Below are 13534 nucleotides of genomic sequence, written 5' to 3' on the forward strand. Positions count from 1 at the left end.
ACTTTAATAAAAGGTTCACCAATTTATAAAACAGCTGGCCTTTTTTTTCCTCAACACTACTCAAACAGAAGTAAATAGTTCTTTTATTAGGGGTACATTTTCAGCTGTGGATTAACAGCTGTGTAAACTAGTAAGTGAGGTGATTGTGGTTTATCTGACTGACTGAAAATAAATTCTATGAACATAAGCACTGGGCCACCTACCACCACTTACAGTTGACTGTGGAATTAAAACGAGATGAGAACCTTCACAAACTGTCTTGCTGTGGCATCTTTTTACAGAACCACCTTTCAAATTCAGTGAGCGCTTTAGAATGACTCATTCTTTCACAAATGTTTATAAAAGCAGAGTGCATGGTAAGGAGCTAAATTTTAATTCAGTTCAATGCAATGAAATTCAGTTTTATTTATTTAACACCAAATCACAACAACAACTGGCCTGAGGCACTTTATATTCTAAGTTTAAGACCCTACAATAATAAAGTCCCTATAATAATACACCTATGACAATGGGACTGAAAACACCTGAATTCAGTTTCAGGTGAATAAACCCTTAAACATTTTAAAAATCTGCAGTGTTCTGTTTTATCATATCATCAACTTGATGTAATCCAATGGTGCGAGACAAAACATAGACACAAACTATATGTGCACAGCACATGTGTAGTGTCACTAATAGGATGTGCAGGCCCTTCCCTTGAGTGCTAATTAAGAATGATCCTCTTGTGCTTTATTAGTGCGTGCTGCGTCTTCTCAAGAAAGATGACAACTAGTAAGCTGCGACTTAAGTCTGTTGTTTGACGTGGGCTTATACCGACAAGCCTAACACACCAGCAACTCAGGCCATATTGTTTTGTGTGTGATGCATTTGAATGGCCTGAGAAAGCTCAGTCGGTGCACTGAAAGGAAAATCAGCATTGGCCTTGAGCTGCATCATCCACAAGACTTTAATGCAGCTGCCCAGCTACACTTAATCAATAATAAGAGCCTCACAAAGTACAGAATACACCCCACAGCTCCCATCCCACCACACAAAAGCAGTTAGCAGGTAAAAATAAAATCTCTAATGGTAATATTCGATTTGTTAGTCTAGGATCTTTGCTTAGGTTTAATGTGAACCTTTGGTGTAATACTTAAAAATGCTATAGTTTCAGTTATCCTCCAGAGTGGGTTTGCTTGTTTCAGTTTACTTTATGTTTAGTTTTACAGGGTTTGTCCTGCATCCACCAAAGAGCCTTTGACATTCCTCCAAAATAAAAACCATCATAGATGCAATAAAGGGTTTTTCACCACCTTTTCTACCCAGGTTTCAATTTACTCAAGAATAAAGTAAACCTTTGCCCATCACACGGACAGAAATACCAGGAAAAATGACTCCTAAAGGTCTTAAATATATGCAGACACGTGTATTTATGTGCACAGTCATTGCCCAAATGCCCGTGCTGAGAAACGAAATGCCTGCTTTTAGTTAAGATTTAATTATTTTTAAGGGTCAGTTTTTGTTTGTATAATGGTAGATTGTAATGCAGTAATTATGATGTGCAGAACTGTAAAAGACAACAATACTTTGTAGTAGTACTTCTTTGTGCTGGTTGTACTCACAAATTTGAACACAGAAGCCACTTTGGCTGCTCCCTTATTCTCAAAGGGTCACCACAAGAACATATACAGTTAGTTCAGTAGACTCTTTCTTTCATACTTTGTTTTGTTTTAATTTTAGTTAACTATAACTTGATGTCAACCAAATATATAACTTGTTACTTACCTAAAACCCTGACATAAAAATTCTTATGAAAGGTCGTCAGGGCTGCAAAAACAGACTGTATGGGGCTGATAAAACCCCCAATATTTAGCAGTCATTTTTCCATATATAATGCAAGAATAGCTTTTGAAAACCAAGCAGGATTCCTACACTACAAATAGCTAGCTGAAGCAAAATCTCCATTTGTTATCAGAGTGTGGATGATGGCCAGAACAAAGCAAACTGTCAGCAAGAGCACATCACACTGGAAAACTACTGTTAATCTATTGCAGATCCTTGGGAATGATTCATAATAGCTGACCATTATAAAAGCAAGCAAAGCAGAGAGTAAATGAGTAGAAAATTCATTTAGGCCAGCATTTATGCTGACATTCGGGAGACATAAGGCACTGTCCAAACAACCAAATACTTACAGGATTAACCACTTAATCTCCCTTACCCCAAAAAATAGCAAAACAACAACAATCTACAGCTGCAGAGCGAGGACAAATGTATGCTGTTGGGTTTAATAAATGCATGAAAAGAACAGCTGTCTCCGTGTTTGTATAATTATGGCTTAGATGAAAATCAGAACACATTTTATGAATAATCAATGTAGAAATCCTTGTAATTCCAACAGGGTTCATTTTTTCCTAATTGTATTTAGGTCAAAGTAAGCCCTGTTTTAGCCCCGGGGAGTAAACTCTGGATAACCAATGATAAAAGGTTCAAAGTTTCAATGCCTGTTAGCCCTGAATCACCGTGAGAGAAAAACAGAAGAAAGGAAGACCCGGAGGCTACACCGTCAAGACTGCACCACCAAATGCTGGCAGGTCTTGAGTCACCTCAGCAAATCACATCAAAAGGGGAACTTGACAAACGCTTGGTAGACCGGGTCTAAATAACTGGAGGCAGAACACTACAAGCGTTCTTGCCAACGCTGCTGTATTTTACAATACATCGAAATTTGCATGTGACAGTATTGCTACCCAGAAGTGTAACCCATTTGCTTTTTTGTGGCTAAAAGAAGTAACAGGGCTACTCTTTACAGATGAAATAAACTATATGAGTGTCACTAATGGTATTATATGTGGAAAAGGCAGTACAATCACCTCACACGGAGAGCACGCTGCTAAAGTCCAAGAAGTTTTCCCAACAATAATAAAGAAGAAATAATTCTCAGGTGACTTAGGTGAGAGCTGTAGCTAACTGTTTGGGTTTGCACATCGACAGAACAAAGTTAAGGAATAACTCAGTTACTGGCAGTTAGCAGCAATCGGGTTTCTGTGCCTCGAGTTTTCAAATTATTCAATGTGATGCAGTGTTTATGCAGAGCAGTCTGATAAAGAAAGCTGCACTGCAGTGATAAAAGCTGCCTGGTGAGGCTTAAGAACGTGTCTGTAAAGGACTTTAAGGACTAACTGATCAACTGTCAGCACAGTAGCTCAGTGGTTGCCTCACAGCATGAAAGATCTAAATTCAAACATAGGTAGGACCTTTCTGTGTGGAGAGTGCGAGTTCTCCCCATGTTTGGGTATCCTTTTCTCCCTCCACTGAAAGGCATGGCAGTGCTTTTAGTGTTTTTCTTGGCTCAAAAAAGGTCTTTTAGGGATGACTATGCACAAGAGGTCCACATATAGTTTAAAATAGCCAGTCGGTGTTATCTTACTTAACAGAGGTCCATCCATTTTCCTGTTATTTCGGGCCATTTGTTAAACAAAAGTGATTTTACTGTTGACTAAATTAAATCACACTTAAACAAATTGGTTATAAACTATTTCACTGCAGCCCTGGTGAGTTTCCTGTTGGTGAACACCAAAAACTCTTTTGGGGGGTGGGGGCACTAAATGTTTTTATGCAGGACAAACCCTGCTGCCTATCCTGGCCCACAGCAAATACTCACAAAAAACAGTCAATACAAGATCCAAAAGCCAATTAAGTAATTTTTCCAAACCCCTCCAAGCCTACTTATTAGACTAATTATCCTAGTGTTATTTCTGAATTACAGCCAGTTTGCTTGCTTGGTAACTTAGCTTTTATGAGGAAAAAAACACACACCATACAGTACATGACAAACACCGACATAAACTCAGGGCTTCCTGCTTCCAATGCTAGAACACAGAGACTGTTATTTATTCACACACAGCTCTCTATGTAGATATAAACTCAATTCAGAAATTGAGTTTAGCACAGCCATCAACAGCCACCTCAACTAATCGGGTTTTTAGATTAGATTAGACTCAAGTGATGCTCACTTACCAGTTTACTGCAATAACAGACCTCTACATATTCACTGCTATTTCTACTGGCTGCCATTCATTTATTTCAGGAAACAGGCTCTCCTGTGGCCTTTTCAGTTAAGGTTTACTTTACAGGTGTGTCTTACTGTGTTCATTAATTAGCTTTAATTGTCATTTGTCTTTAAACTAACTTAAATATACCCACATGGGATGACCATCTGATTTAGACTAAATTTCACAATATATAATAAATTAATACCTAAACATAAAAACATCTCACTCCCGGTACTCTTCACAACGAATAAAGGACCATATATGTTAGCTATTCTGACTCATTTTGTCTACAGTCACACAGACATGTATTTGCAGTGCTATTTTTTTAGTATTTATAACCTGCACGTTTTCTGGATGAGAGTTCAGCTATGTGCACTTACTGCCCCCCCCCCCAAAACCTACCTTTACAAGTCACAAACAGAAATGTTATGTAGCTTTTAATTGTATCGTGTGTATTTGTGTACATGTCATACCGCACCTTTCACAGTGCCAGAGCATGAAACAAGTTTTCTGCCCCATCCTGCTGGGAGGTGGTTAGCTTGTGTGCAGGCATCTGGGCAGATAGCCATACACTCAGGGGCAATGCGCGCGCGCACACACACACACACACACACGCAGGTGACTGCTGCACATCAGGCGCAGAGCAGACAGTAAAATGAGGACGATGTGACCGCTATAGCTTTGCCAGTCATTGCGAATTTGCCCCTTAAAGACCAGCTACTACGAAACACTCACTGCAACCCGATTTAGCCACCTCTAATAAAAAAAAAATGCGTTTATCCAAAGCGACATACTGCACATGTACCCTTAACGTTTTAATTACCAGCGTTCCTGTGTGTTTTCCAATGGCTGCGATCTGTTAAAGTCCTGCTTTAGAACTCAGCTCCACCGTCAGTGAGTGAAAACACAACCAAGCAGCAATCCCCTCAGTTTGCAGCTACGCTAGCCCACAACATGCAGCTAGCGACCAGCTGATCACTAGCATCGGTGTATCTGAACCTCAACTGTCAAGCTAAACGGGTGACGTTCCTTCAAATGTACGGCCTTCAATAACTTTACTGCAAATAAAGATGGCAGCTGGTGTTTCCACAGTTAACGCGGGTTCGTTGTATTTTTCCCGAGGTTGCCACTGTCATGCTAACACCAGCGATAACGGTGCGGACTGTAGTTGAGCCGAGATGCACATTCCAGCCCATGCTAACTCGCATGCTAAAGCAGCTAGCACACATTTGCTAACTAGCCACTTCCAGAGAGGAGAGCGTCTTTGGTGTACCCGCCATCTACTCACCAGTAAGCAGCGTTTGCGGCAAAATGCGTCGGTGTGAGCGTTGAAGATAACCTCCAATGTGCGAATTATGTCGGTACGGGGCACTCCGTGTATATCCATATGTCTCAAACGATGCGTTAATCCCAAAGTGGTTGCTGCTCCCTCTCCTTCCTTTCGCCGGTCGCCATGTTTCCTCAACATCCAAATAAGCCGAGCATGTAGCCAGGTCCCAGCGCCGATTTTCCTCCTAACAGCATCCTCCTCTCGGCCCTGAGCGAGGCCGCATCTGAAACACAATCCTGACATCTGTTGGATACAAGGAAAAATACACTCGGTGGCATGGATTTAATGGACACGCATTCATTTAATTTTCCCTCTCTTTTATTTAAACTCACAGAATGTGTTAAGGCAGAAAAGCTTTTTGTTTTTACATTTCTGAGAATTTTTTTTTACCTCAACAGAATTATTGCACCTTTTGATCAGCACCATGGACAGCAACTGCAGTGAGCAGTCGGGGGAACAGACATATTTATTTAAGCTTGTGCTACGAACTCACATGGTCTTTTTCAACTAAACTATCACAATCCCCAAACAGATCCAGCCTTACTAAAGTAACACAAAGACAACTGGAATGACTATAAGCATGGAACAAAGAAGACAGGCCTATTAACCACAGGTCCCCAAACACTGACTGGATGGGTCACTTTATAACAAACATCTCATTCAACAATCATTTCCAATGTACCAACTTCTATATATATCATGCAAACATGTCATAGTATGAGTTTATATTTTCAACATATAAGTGTAACAATGGATGAATTCATTACATAAACATCTACTACTCAAACTACTCGCTCTTTAGAGCTTCATCTTTTGGGCCTTGTGCTCAGGGAAATTGTAGACAACCCTGCTTAAATCCAGAGACCTGGCAGTATATTTATCCTGCTTTCTTCTCTCCTTACACTACTGGTGGGAGCCACTTTTTTTGCTTGGGTTGCTAAACAAAATTTATAATGTGCTGTCCAACTTTACTGGCTATCTGTCCAGGATATACCCTGCTTTTCTCCCTACTTGAAATTGTACTTAGATTTTCATAAGACATCTCAGGCTATCTGTTATTTGTTTTCTTTCTAGAACACTCATTACAATAATCACTAATACTTACAGAATTTTATAGGTGCATAAGAATAGTCTTTTTTTTTAAAAAAAAAAAATCTTGGCTATGACTCAGAATGTAACTGGAATCCTTTACATCCAAATACAAGCAAACCCTTGTTTTACAATAAATATGTTATTATGCAATGGCTAAAATTGCTTTAAAATAAAATTAGGCTGTGAGACAAACAAATGTGATTTAAGATGGTATGCTCCATTTTTTCAACCATTTATCCTCTGAATTCTAACCTCACTGCTATAAATAAATCAAGCTTGTAAATTTTAATCGTAAAATTCTTCTCACATACAAGTTCTTGAATAATCAGGTCCCAGTTTATCTCATAGGACCACACCATGCCAATAGAGCACTTTGCTCTATAATTGCAGGCTTACTTGTGGTTCCTAAGGTAATTATTGTCACGGGTTGCCGGGGTGAATTTAACAAAGGACCCAAGATGCGGATATGCAGTGAAGTGAGAGGGCTTTATTGACACAGAACCCGAGTGATAACAAACAGAAGGAGAGTGTGGCGAAAAACCAAACTTAGACATAAACTACACTGGGAAAACTAAAACCTGAACACGAGAGAAAGCAACTTGCAGGGAGAATTCACAGGATGACGGCGGGAGATTCACAGACAAGAAAACACCAAATAACACAGACGAACCAGAAACAGGCAAGAGAACACACAGGGCTTAAATACACACAGCAGTAATCAGGGGATGGGAGACAGGAGGGAAACACACCTGACGAGGCAGGGGAAATGTAAACTGAACACACTCACATAAGACAAGGACCTTCAGAATAAAACAGGAAACTAACAGACACAGAGAACCAGACAAGACACTGAACTGAACAGACAGACTCACAAGCAGACACAGTGACACCATAGACAGACAGAGGGAACACAGAGAAGTGGGAGCAGGCAGGCACAAAACAAAGCCCTAATGAATGGCAAATCGAACCCAGAGACATAACAGAATAAACAAGAACACAGAATATTATAAAGAAACACAAAACACTGAGTTGTCAGACTCAGGACCATGACAATTATAACATTCTCCACTGATTCTTTTTGCTTTTCATTTGTTATCACATTGTTTTGTTGTGTTTACTCGTCCAGGTTGAGTTATCTAAAGAAATCTTGTATTGACAGCTCTGTTAGTATTGTCTTTCTGTTTTTAGTTCTCTCATGATATAAATATCATGAGAGAACTTTGTTTGACTTTGTGCTTAGTCCTTTCTTGTCTCTGTGCCAGGTGTTTTCTTTCCAGTTGAGTTTTTCTCGGGTTTTATTTTGATAATTAGTCATATAATTAATTATTTTGTGTTTGGTATTTTGTTTTACTTCCCCCATATCTTGTTATTCTGATGTAGTTTAACTGTGTCTCTCAGGTGTCTCCTCTCTGGCCTGATCATCCCTCTACATATATTGTGTGAGTCTTTCTTTGTCCTTTGTTGTGTCCCTGTCAGCTGTGTGTTTCCTGTGGTTTCTGTATTGCTTGGTGTATAGTCAGTGGTTTGTACTTTACCTTTTGGACTTTGTTATTTTTTTGTGCATTTAGCATTAAAGGCTTGTGTCTCCTGCAACATGCCTGCCACACAGCTACACCCTGATAGTCTTCATTTATACTCCTTGCATCGGCTTCCAGTACATTATAGGATTCATTCTAAAATTCTTGTATTAACATACAAAGGACTAAATGGCCAGGCTCTAGATTATATATCAGCTTCTTACAAAATACACTGCTGCTTGCTGTCGTTCACAGACTCAGAGGTTGTTAGTTGTTCCCTGTATAAAACTAAAGACTACAGGGGGACAGAGCCTGTGGACCCACAAGCTACCACTACTATGTTTAGCTGATTTAAAAAGCAGCTAATTTATTTTGTTTTAACAGGAATTATGTTGAGAATTTATTTAATTTTTTCCCGCCTGTCCCGTTTGGCTCTTTAGCCATCAGAATTATTCTCTGAAAGCCAAGAAAAATGCCCAGCGGATTTACATTACTAAGTGCATCATCACGGCCTTCCCGTATTGGTCCATTTGATTGATCTTTGCTATTATTATTTATGTATTTATTTTTAAAGAAAAACAGGGGGGAAGACTGACAGTGAGAGAGGACACAAAAAAGAAGAAAAAAAATCACCTGGATAAATAAATAAATGGTAAATGGCCTGCATTTGTATAGCGCTTTACTTACTGGATCACCTCTTGAGAGAAAAAAAAGAGAAAACAAGCAAAAAGAGAGCAACACAATACACACAACCTCATTGCAATAACCTAAATAAATGTAAGTAACAGTAAATACTAAATATTGGATGTTATTGTGCAGCACGCAAGACCGACAGCGCACAATGTGCTTTGAGGTAGCAGCCTAGAAAGGTGAAGTTTGTGTCTGTGAGTACTCGTGTGTACAACTGTGTGCACACCTGTGTGGACGGGCACGCTTGTATTCAAAAGGTTTCTCCATGTAACGATCTGCGAGAGGGTGTGGGGAGCCATAGCCCCAACCCCCAGTGCATGAAGCAGGCATAGAGGAGATCCAGGCCCCAGACATCCAGAGGCCCCCAGAGCGTGGGAGCCAAAGGAGGACCAACAGAGAATTTTTAAACAACTTTTTATTTTATTTTGACTTGTTGTGTTTTTATTGAAAATTATGGCACTTAATATTATAATTTGTTATACTCTTTTAGGGTATAGTCCTTACTTACTTACTAGTTACCATTAACACATTCCTCCACCAAAACAATCCATGTTTTAACATGTGCTCACTACATTTCTAAGTGTATCTGGGGTGATATGAAGCTGGATAAATCAAGCAATGTATTATTTAAACTGCCTGAGACTGCTGAAACCCCAATTAGGACATCAACTCCATTATCTATCCTTTAAATCTATTTTTGTGTTTAGAGTTGAGAGCGGTTGACTCTGCACAATCCAGCAAGGAGGCACTGAGGTTCAGTTCTTATTTCACTATGGTCATTGTGAATGCTTCAGGATTGTGAGATCCTAATCACTTGACAGTGTGGTGCATTGTAATATGCAGTCAGAGGCACTAGATGACAGCAGTTCTCATCTGTAGTATTCAATCTGAGGCATTAGATGTCAGCAGTTCTCATTTGAACTTTACAAATCACAGCAATTCAGTGCAAATGACTACATGGGTGGCTTGTGGTTATACAAACCACAAACCACTGTAACCTCACCCAGTGGTATTGATGCTTTGATGACTTACATGCTGTTATGCCCATATTTCTTCAAAGGTAAACACTGCCTTAGTACCATCCATTCATTGCTGCTGTATGATGAAACACATCAGAACTTTCCGGATCAGTTTCTGCTCTTCCGGTTGGGGAATTCACTTTTGTCAGTTAAACCTTTTGTTATCTTCCCATTTACAAAAGCTCAAAAGGCGTAGTTGTAAGGTTTGTCTCTGTGAAATCACCTCAGCGGTGAATGCCATTATTACTCAATAGTTCGATATTCTTTGTACATATCAGACTTGAAAATCTACCGTCTACTCGCACTTAGGGAGTGCACCCATTGTTGCTTAGTCCAGCTCAGTACAGCTATTAGTAAAACAAACAAACCAAAAAAAAGTACACCCTTTACGTTTCGATTTCTCGCTAAGAAGAAAAAACAACCATTGAAACAGGATTAGGATAATAATTCAATAAAGTCCTGAGTAAAATGTAAAATTTAAGTTTTCAACCAAAAGAACTCTGGTTTGCTTATTGGAAATATCCCCTATATGCACAGATCGAAGATGTAGACGGGTGAAAAATTAATGGAAAAAAGTGTAACCCTGTACCCTGACAGGGAGGAAGAGGTCACCTCATCCCATCTTACAGAGAGAGCAACTTTATTCTCTAATCAAACATCTATCCGCCACAGCCCCCCCCCCCCATCCATCCATCCATCCATCCATCCATCCATCCATAGGTCATGAGAGGTCACTGAATGGTTTAAACCACATGCATATCTCAACATACCTGAACATCTGAACATCTATGAGAGAATTTGGGCTCAGTTATTTCCAACCTTATGATCAAATGAAGCAATACATTTTGGAAGGGTTACCCCTCAGGCATTTTTCCAAAGACTAATGAAGCTATTCTGATAACCGGAGGCTCAGTAACTTACTATTATATTAGATCTGGGGCTTTCCTTTGCTTTCCAGTGCAGTTTCAGTGCATATTGTGGGCAGAGGTGGGGTGTGGAATTTGATACCCTAATGAATAGCATTTTAAAAGTTCTGTTTTTGTTCCCATCTGGCATTTGTTTAAAAATACAGACACACGTCTAATTTCTGGAAGTTATCAACTAAATCAGTGCTTACTGGGACAACAACAGGACTTCTAAAGTTCAACATAAAGTTAGGTCACAGCAGTATTTTTGAAAGTCAAGACCCACTGGGACTTGACCTTCGTTTTATGCTCAAGATAAATACAAGTTTTTATTTGTCATGTACACAGTAAAACATATATTGAACATGTGGTGAAATGCTTGTGTCCAAACTGCGGACAGGCTGCAGACGTAGCTGCGCCATTCCAGGGTTTGTTTGGTTTTTTTTTAGCATGGGGAGTCTAGCCAGGACCCTTACTGGATACTGAGTGGGACTCAAACTTGCGACTCCCGCTCTGAAGGTGTGTAGTCTTACCTCTACACTATCCAGCTGATAAAACTCAAACTTACTTGGATTGCAGTGTCTTGCCAAAGGTAACAATCCAATGTGTGCCAAAGTCTTCAAACGTACAAATAACTTTAATACAATAACTTTAAACATGCAGAAAAAGGTAGATATATTTTATTAAAGCATGTACAAGATGAGCTATAGTCTACTGTAGGACTACCATCCATATTTTTTGTAAGTTCTTATCCAGCTTAGGATCACAATGGGATGAAGTTGATCAAAGTTGTAATGGATCAAGAGGGCTGCTGCATCTTGCTCAGGAGCTACTGCGTGCAGAGGGTAATCAAAATCATGTCAAAGATCAGGTTGATTTTCCCTGGAAACACTTTCCCAGCTACAGCTAAAACTGTTCAATACTTCGTTTGTGGTTAATGGAATTCCCCAACAAAGATGAATGCGTAAACAAAAAAAAAAAGAACAACAATGCTCTGGCAAGACATCTCTGGCTGTATTTCAACACGTCTAAAACAAGTCTGAACATGAAAGCTTCAGTAGGTGTGCAACGCTGATAGATGAGGAAAACGAAAGTTATGGGCCTGTGTGTGAAATTACGTGCAGAGTTGCTGGCTTGTTTGTTAATTGTGTGCTAATGCCCAATATTAAAAAAGGTTCACGTGCACTGGATAATTACAACGGTCCTGAACACAAAACAATAATGCAGGTTGCTCATCTTGCTGACCAGGATTAGTTCCTCTACAGCAATGACTCAGTGCGAGCACACAGTTCTAAATACGTCAATTTCCACAGAAAAAGACACAGACACTACAAGTTTCATTTCACCAAATAAGATTTACCTCAGTGACAAACAATTAGATCATCTAGAAACTTCCAAATGCAAGATGATACAGTTGTTTAAAGTTTGCAAACACTCATCATGAATGTCATGATAATTTTGTGATTTTTAAGATTTTTTGAACAGTTTTTAAAAACTTTTTTCCAAGTTTGAATGACTGGACAGCATACATCCCTAATGACTTTAAAAAATAAGAATTAGGTGTTTAATTTATTTCATACTTTTTTCTAATCCACGCAGGGTCAAAAGTACATATACAGGTTCAAATATGTACATACACTCCCACTGATGTTTGATTAAATGTACCCTTGCAAGTTGCACCTCAACCAGCTTGCACTTCTGACATAGATCTGGCTGGTTATTTGACCACTCCTCTTGGCAGAATTGATCAAGTTAATATAAATTGGTTGGTACACAAAATTTCAAGAGTGCTGTGATTGGGAAATTCAGAAGGCCATTCCAGAAGGTTAATGTACACCGGTTTTATCCATTCCAAAACCTGTTTTGGTGTGTGTTTGGGATTTTTTTTTTCTGTTGAAGAACCCTGTGTGTCATGTGCTGTGTGCAGGCAGGAATGGAGGACCCAATGTGCAGGCTCTTAGAGGCAATAATGTGAACTCAAAAACAGCTTTAATGCTGAATTCAAACAAAACAAAACTGAGAATTCAAAATAAACTTACACAGGCAGGCAGGCAGACAGACAGAAAACACAGCATGGGATGAGGGCGATCGTGACAGAGAGCAAAGAAAACACAGGGCTTAAATACACAGAGAGCAATCAGGAAATGGGAGACAGGAGGGAAACACAGCTGGGAAAAAATCAGGGCTAACAAGACAAGGGAAGCAAAACCAGATACATTAGATACATTAACATGAGACACGGACTTTCAAAGTAAAACAGGAAACAACACAGAGACGCAGACTTGACAAGAGGATACAGCTGACAGGGGAGACACAGCAACTACGGAACACAGAGACATAAACCATGAAACAGAGAAGTCTAACAAAGAAACCAAAAGACTAGAAATGATAAATAATATCAAAATCAAAGTTCAATAAAAATGTAAAACTGAAAACTCTGGGTCAATGACCCAGGCACCCTAACACTGTGTGTCTGTATAAATATCAACCAACTAGCTGCTAATATGAGGCGCAGTTTAAAAATTTGGAGGTAGCCCACCTTTTTCATTATTTCATCCACTTTGTGCAATGTACCGGTATCACTGGCAGCAAAACAAGCCCAGAGCATGATGCTCCCACCACCGTGCTTGACCGCTGGTACAGTTTTATCATTTTTGAAAGTCCCCCAAACATAATTCACTGGTACTGGGATTATCCGTGTGAGAAGTTGGAAATTTCAGCTTCAAGATGTCAATTTCGGAGCGGGGATTTTTTCTTCATGTTTATCTTCTTAGTCCATTGCAATGTAAAACTTGCATTACTGTGGATAGTGACACTGGAGTTCCAGCAGTTTCCAATTCATGGCAGGTTTGAGCCTTGATGATTCTTGGTTTGTTCCTGAACATCCTAACTAAATTCCTCTCATCTGAAGGTGTGGGTGAAGTTTGGGTCTTCCAGACTTTGGCAA

General features: G+C 39.5%; 1 protein-coding gene across 2 annotated transcripts in view; it reads right to left on the reverse strand.

Moving 5' to 3' along the window:
* Positions 1-5553, reverse strand: part of wdfy3 (WD repeat and FYVE domain containing 3) — a 130356-nt gene extending 124803 nt beyond the window's left edge. The window contains exon 1 of one of the 2 annotated variants that reach the window (XM_063490048.1): positions 5323-5553. The gene's annotated coding sequence lies outside the window, so the exon portion shown is untranslated. Of the gene's footprint in view, positions 1-4857; positions 4927-5322 lie in introns of those variants that run through there. The other variant, XM_063490049.1, reaches the window with a different exon arrangement.
* Positions 5554-13534: the final 7981 nt, after the last annotated feature.

The sequence above is a fragment of the Pelmatolapia mariae genome, linkage group LG12 (genome assembly GCF_036321145.2).
Source record: "Pelmatolapia mariae isolate MD_Pm_ZW linkage group LG12, Pm_UMD_F_2, whole genome shotgun sequence".
In the NCBI taxonomy this organism is placed as follows: domain Eukaryota; kingdom Metazoa; phylum Chordata; class Actinopteri; order Cichliformes; family Cichlidae; genus Pelmatolapia; species Pelmatolapia mariae.